The sequence below is a fragment of the Sinohyriopsis cumingii genome, chromosome 10 (genome assembly GCF_028554795.1).
Source record: "Sinohyriopsis cumingii isolate HCF-2022 chromosome 10, ASM2855479v2, whole genome shotgun sequence".
Lineage (NCBI taxonomy): Eukaryota > Metazoa > Mollusca > Bivalvia > Unionida > Unionidae > Sinohyriopsis > Sinohyriopsis cumingii.
The window spans coordinates 67,706,045-67,713,850 of NC_142970.1; positions in this window are offsets into that span (position 1 = coordinate 67,706,045).

Sequence of the window (7,806 nt, forward strand, 5' to 3'; positions counted from 1 at the left end):
TTAAACTAAATAATGCTTTTTATATGGTTTTGAAACTGCCAGAAAAATCACATTGGCCTAAGTAAATATAATACTGACATATCAGGATAATAAATGTGCAAACATTTATGATTCTATAAGGGTGCTAAAATTATATACATAATAAAGGAACAATACGTAATTAAACACAGTTAACACTAATCGAATTTCATTCATGAATATATTTATACCATATGCATTAAAGAAGCCACAGTCTTTAGATATGTGGCGAAATTTGATATACCATTACTGTAAGGATCTCAAATTTTGATCGCCCATGGTGTACGATTGATCTGAATTTTGAAATGTTGGCAACCATAATCGGTAAGAGATGAAGGGAGTGAAATCTTCACAACTCGTCTCTCAAATTTTACGCCAAAACATATCTTCTTTATTGACTCTTAATTTAATTTAAACTGCATCCTTATTAATTAACTTTATTATTGTACTGAATAAATGAAATGTTCTCATAGAGCTGACATATAACTTTCACTTTGAATAATGTAAATGCCAACAACGAATTTGCAGTGTGCTATGTTATGAAGGGAGACAGCAAGAAAATTTACCAGACATGTTATTTCAAGCCAGAAGCTTCAAGACAATAAAGAAACAAAACCTAATCGAACACATTTAACCTTATCTACAGTCCATTGGTGTCCCAACTATCCATATAAGTTGTTCTTCCTACTAACTGTCAATGTCACTTTCTCTAGTTCTCTGACTTTGAGAAGTCGATTGTTGATTAACTTTGACTTAGATATGAATTTCGTTTAAGTTCCTTGGAGGGAGCTTAATAACATATATACTACTTATTTTGACGTTTGAACCATAGGAAGGTTTGGTGATAATATTATGATGTTGTATATTACGTTTCCAACTCGAACTGTTACAGTCTTATTTGGTGCAATTTGAAATATTTGTGTTGCTAGGGAAGGGGCTTGACAGCATCACTGCTAGTAGTAGGTGGAATTAGAACATTCCACCTAATGGTTCATGACAAGTTTATTCCTTCTGTCAAGTCTGCTTCTTTTCATTATTGTTTGCATGCAAACCAGTTATTTAATTTTTTTTATTCCGACGTTTTGTATTCTAAAACATTTTGATGCGTAAAAGTGATCGGCATAATAATATAGAGGAAGTTTTCTGGTTAACAAGATTCCGCTGATCTTAACATTGCATGCATTTGTAGATTTAAATCAAATTTATCTCATGTTAATCCTTATTTTGAATGAATGAATCTCATGTGTTTAGCTTTGTCTGATGCTCTTGTTTTTTGTCTGCCGTTCACTGATCTCATGGCAGTATTGGCCATTAACGTCATTTTTATAGCAGTGTAACCATTCATTTCAAATTTTAATGTTCAGTCATTATCCGCAAACCCATATGCACAGAGATATTAAACAATAGTATGTCAACCATGAATTATTGTGTTCCCATCCGCATAAATGTTTCCTTATGCAAAGCATTTATTTCTTCAACTATGATTGACTTAATGCGATTCATTTATTTCCTTTTTGCTTCGATTTAAATCTATTGTTTTGCCTTAAGAGTGTATTATGTTAACGCAAAATGTGTAATTTCCTGTTATGCTTGTGGTTGCATATTTCTTTTATTTTTTATATGGGGACCAACGGATCAGACAATGCTTCTTAAGTTGATTGGCTTAGTGCTAGACACTTTTTCATAACACTGCCTATACAACCTCACATGTGCTAATCCAATTTATATGGAGGAACTTCGTGTATGTTACTGCGTTTATATTTTGCCTACAATAATTTAGTCACATGTCGCAGATCAAAATGTGTTTTTTTTAATTGTATTTGTATATACATGTGACTGGAAAATTTAAAACTTATATCGTGGACATTGAACATAGTATTGATAAGCTGCCACGCGCCATCGCGCAAAACCTGTGACCAGTGATGTAGGAGATACCATGGACACTGGAACATCGGTTGTTTTTGTTAAAGATTGTCTTGACACAAATACGGAATCGAAAGGTAAGTAGTATTTCTATGAAACTGGCGGGAAACTTATCGTGAATAAAAGCCGAAACCAGCCGGTGAAACAGCCATTTGATGGCGAAAATAATGAAATAATACAATAATTGAATATTTAATCCAGTGATATCAACATTGTGGTTGGCAACCTTATTCTAACAAATAGTACATTTGCAAGGATTGTTGACAGAGGGCACTCAGTAAATTAATTACTGTTGGCGGAAATGGAACACCACGGGCATCTGCGAGAACAGATAGGTAGACAGAAGGTTGAGGAATAGTAGACAGTGAAAGTAGAGTAATTTCGTTTCAAAACATACCCTGGTATATAAATGCACAGAACAAACACTGTGCATTGTATTTGTCACTGTCAAATCTCAAAGTGGTGTATATAGGTAGAATGATGACACCTGTGTTTTTTCGTTACTGATAATAATAATATTCTGTTAATCTATATGTCATTGTCATCTGCTATAGGTACATGGTGGTAACATTCACTGGCCACAGTGTCGCATGAACAAATCAGGTGGTACAGAAGGAACTGACCTGTATTAGGGACATACATCTAAAAGCACCATCACCGCGCCACTCGAGAATATGAACACCATCTAGTGCAGGAAAGTTACCCATATAATTATTAAAAAAATATTTAATTCAATGAACCATTATTAAAACAACTATGGTAATTCCAAAATAGCATCATATTTACTCTGAAAGCTATTTTGATCCGTCATGTATCATGCATCAGAGTTACAAAATGCGGCGTAGTTCTGTAGGCGTCCGAAATATATTTCAACCTGATCTATAACAATATCACCACAAAATAATGTTTTCAACTATTAAATTGCTGAATAGTAATTTAACATATATGCAACAGTCCTTTTAAATGTTTATTAAACTGTCTTTATATTAATTAATTAAGTATTGTCCCCGTGAGTATATATAAACATCCGGACGAAACTTATCTATCGCTATGGACCATTACAATCTTGGCCATGTGCTAAACCTGGGTCACAATAAGAAAAGCATCGAGTGGAACCGCTCCAAGAATTTTTTTATCAACATGCGTTGCTTTCATTGTAACATCACAGCGCGCGACATTCATTCCGGATTGTACATTTAGGTTCATTTCGTCCAAAAACGTATATGTACTTTAAGATTGGTTTTTCCTTATGCACCTATCGGGGCTTGTAAATACCAAACTTCCAAAGGAATGTGGATGTATACGAATCCAAATAAAGTGACTGATTGCCACTTAAAGGCATGCAGAATCCAATTCTAAAAGACAACACCCATTACTGAAAGAGTCGGTGTTGAATGCCGACATGACCTATATGACTTGAACTCTAGCCTAAGCATATAATTCAACTCAAAGATAACACATTGTTCAAACAGCAGCCTTGGTTTCCTACCAGAATATTTACGGTTAGAAGAAATAAAGTTTGTCGCTTCGAAAGAACGCTTTGTACATTTATGTTACAACAGACACGAGACCGATTCCTCAGTAGTCCAGGCAGAAGTTGCGTTATTATCGTACCCATGATTACCGTAAATTATCAGTTATCCATGTTTTCCATATCATGCATTCCCCTAGCAGGGAATGTATTTCTGCGTATTATGCAATTTGAATTTTACTCTGTTAACCATGTTGTAGTAATATTTTTTTTTCAAGCAGCACACTAAGCTCGAAATAGTGTAATAAATGAGTCCAAAGTAGTTTATGTAATTATGTTTTATATTTCAACTACATACGTTCGAAATTTAAAGATGACATAATAACAAGAACCCAAGGTCAACATAATAAAAATAACATCTTGAATTTAATGAGTTATTTATTTATGAAGAGAGGTAATGTTGCTGTGTTTACTAAAGTCTTAGATATTCTGAATCGCTGTTGTCGTAGCGGATATTGCGGTTTTACCACTGTATTTAATTAAGAGAGCACGTATCAAATTTAGGAAATAAAGTTTGAATTGACCATTTGTGGTTGACATGTTCCTGCTGCGGTTCAATAGTGAATAGAGGGGAGGATATACCATATTCTGGTATTTTACACTATGTTTATTATGAAAGAAGTCGACACATATTTTGCTCGTTTATTATTCTTTACAAGAACCTGTGGATTATATACGCCCGTGGGTTATCACATATACATGTTGTACCGGATTGAAAAGTTGCCTGTAACACATTGGTGAATGTTATATTTGGGCGCAATGTTATATTTGCTAATTTAAGGTAGTTTTCTTCACACTTGTGAAAATTTCGATAATCGAAAATCAAATAATTGGCATGAACTAAACCTTCAACTCTACTGCTGATTCTGTTAATGTAACTCATAATTTGTTTATCTAAGTATTTTAATTCATACCTTCTGGCTAATATCGTGATGTACTGAATAACAGACTTATTTTTCGATAGTCAATTAATTTGTACAGGTGGTCGTTTAGGCTAGAACATTTCCTGTGAGGTAGATTAATATATGATATATGTTATTATGTGATTATTTCAACAAACATAATCATTACCAATGCAATTAACTATCATTAACCTCCTTGGTGGTGGTAGTGGTAGTAGTATATGAGGGTATCCTAATTATTATACTTAATACCACAATGGCATATTTACAGTCTATAGAGAGGGAAACAATACACATTATCATTGTGGAATAAATGCTACAAAATGTATTATATATATCTAAGTTGTGTGCTTAACGTTTATCCATTAATGAGTTGCGTAGTGTAAGCTAATTATCATTTACAATCTATTTAGTTAGTGTTTGTTCATGACTGTAGGTTCAACTTTAAGATAATATGGCCTTTTACCTTAGAAAATTTTAGAAGCGAACCAATAGCCGACATCCTGGTAATCTTACGTTATCTTAGGTATTATATAGGTTTCGTATAAACAAGAGTGTTAATTTCTATTTGTATATAATATTATAATCGCTTTTAGTTCTGTCTACGTATAATGTGTAAGGAATTATGTATTTAAATGACAGAATAAATTTACGAAGTGTTCATCGAAGTTTTGGACTAAACGCTATTTTTGGATTATTGCGAATTCATTCAATTTCATTCTGGATTATGACATTGTGACACAGCAAAGAAAACTGGAACATCCGAACGATGGTATATGGCATGTTGAGCACGATTGGTACATAAGTACATTCAATACTAAATTCATTTGTGAAGGCTCGACACTATTGCAATTTTAGTAGAATATGTATTGCTATTTGGAATTTAATTCACAATATGTCACGTTCGTACAAAATTGTCACTTTTGTGTTGCTTTTTACTAAACCTGTTCTTGATGCTTTTTCTGTTACTTAGTTTGAGACGAAACACAATGTTACTTTTATAAGATGGAAAAGTACTGCACGATTATAGAATTGTCTTTCGAAAACACGCCAGTTACGTTCTCGAAACATAAGGCACGAAGTCGTATATATACTCGTAACATGCTACGGATTGGGATCATGGAATTAGACTGCTTTTGTCCCGTGCGCAGTTTATTCCAAAATCTTAATTTCGTATACATATTATTAAAGTATATTGTGAATGATGCTAACATTTAATAACGAAAAGTTAAATGAGCTCACAAAGAGTTTATTTTAAAGTGTTCATGTGTAGATGTCATTAATATGAACACATTCGACAGAAATGTAAATCAGATAATTTATATCAACTTTTCGATTCGGCCATATATGCGCACGGAGATCTGCGTTGGAGCCAAAAATGAATATTGGTTGTTGTTGTTGTGGGGTTTAACGCCATTTTTAAGCTCACGATAGGCTATGCATTGCGGCCAGTATTAATGGTGGAGGAATATCCCAGGAAAACCCCAGGAAGAACCACCAACCCACGATAATCTACTGGCAAGCTTCCTCACATACCCACATTGGCCGAATCCTAGACTCGAACCCACGCAGACAGAGGTGAGATGGCAGTGATTGGTAACGGAGAGCGCTTTAGACCACTCGGCCACTCGAGGCCCCTATGAAGATTGGTAAGATGTACTGTATGTGTCTCAAATAGGTGATATGAATGTATCTCAAACGCAGTCTTTGTCATATCCCTAAATTACGTGAATATGTCTCAAACGCAGTATTTGTCATCTCACTAAATTACGTAAATATGTCTCAAACGCAGTCTTTGGGATATCCCTACGTAAGTGATATGAATGTCGTTTTTTTTTCTACTTCCCAGATCAAATGTTAAGATCATAATGTTGTAAGATGAAGTATCATATGATTTATGAATTTATGGATATAAATGGAGAACTGCGTAATAACGAATAACATATATCACATAATGTGGCATATACATATAAATACTATTCTTCTTATTTTATCCGGAATGACTTTTCGTACTATGTATTACATTTACTGCTCTTCGATATGCCTGGAAATTGAATTAGCTCAAATTAATTTTCTCTCCGTGGTAGAAGTCATACGTTCTACAATATTATTATGCGATATAATAACATGATAAACTTTCCTTATTTTGTGTAAAATAAGCTTTGAATCTTGTAATATCTAACACATTTATGATACTGCATTTATATCTTTAAATACCTTTTAATTTATTTAATTTTATTGTTATTCTTATTATTTACTTACGAATAATTTTGATCTCCATTGGTTTTCAATGGTTGCACTTCTATTTTAAAAACAAATTATGGGAGTGTGACACTGTTTGATTGCTTACTATAAATATTATAAATGATGAATTGTGATTATTTAACACGCGGCCAGTCACAAAATTGCCTTGCTCGTATGCATGAATATACACTGAATATACTATTCAGATATGAACGATTATCTTTCTCTTATGACCATAGTCTTTATGATGGAAGTAAAATGTACCAATTTATATGAATGCGTCGTGCTTACATGTAAGCAACATAAATTATAATATGTACATAACGTTTTAATGTGTTGCGTAAAAAGAGGAAAGAAATGTACAATGAAGGTTCTAGATTTATTGTATATATTTTCCGTGGTTATTGCAGTTCAGATACTGTTGATCCTAACTTTGATTAACGCATCACAAGGTAATGTTGAAACGGCTTAATTTATCGCCAGTCCTTTTGGATTTTCTAATAGAAATAGTTTTGACAATTCCTTGGAATGACTTACCAAATATTGTATGTTCTCAAAGGGAGTCAGCATATGTCATCTAACATTATTGTTAAGTCGTTTGATCATCTATTTTGCTACTTGGCTTGCTTGCTTGTCTAATGGTAAGTATGGTTACCTGCAATGATTAAATCCCTTATCATGCATATTTAGCTTGTCTTTAATTTATTTGTAAATATCCTAGTTTTAATTGAATTAGTAATGAGGCTTACGATAGTGCGGATATTCTGTGTGTGACTATTAACAAAACACAGGGAAAATACATAACGGATAGCTGTCGTTATCGCTTGGGCTATCATAATAAATCTTATGCTCGTGATCTTTATCGAATCAAATTTTTGTGCATGTATTATTCTGGATCACGTTTAAACGCTAAAATATACACAATATTTTGACAAGTAGTTTCATATTGAGCATGCTTTATATCCTAATTACGTCTGAGTAAAACTAAACGCGTATGCTATTATATATTCTGGTATATGAGTGCAACAGTCGATTCAGGCAGCTATTCACACCACATCAACAACCATGATCACTGACTCCATTACGAAACGTACCAATAAGTCAGCTTGATTAGAGAAATATGTAAGTGCTTTGACTATGTAAATAACTCTAAGCAATAGCGGTATGGTTCTACAATATGCTTTTATC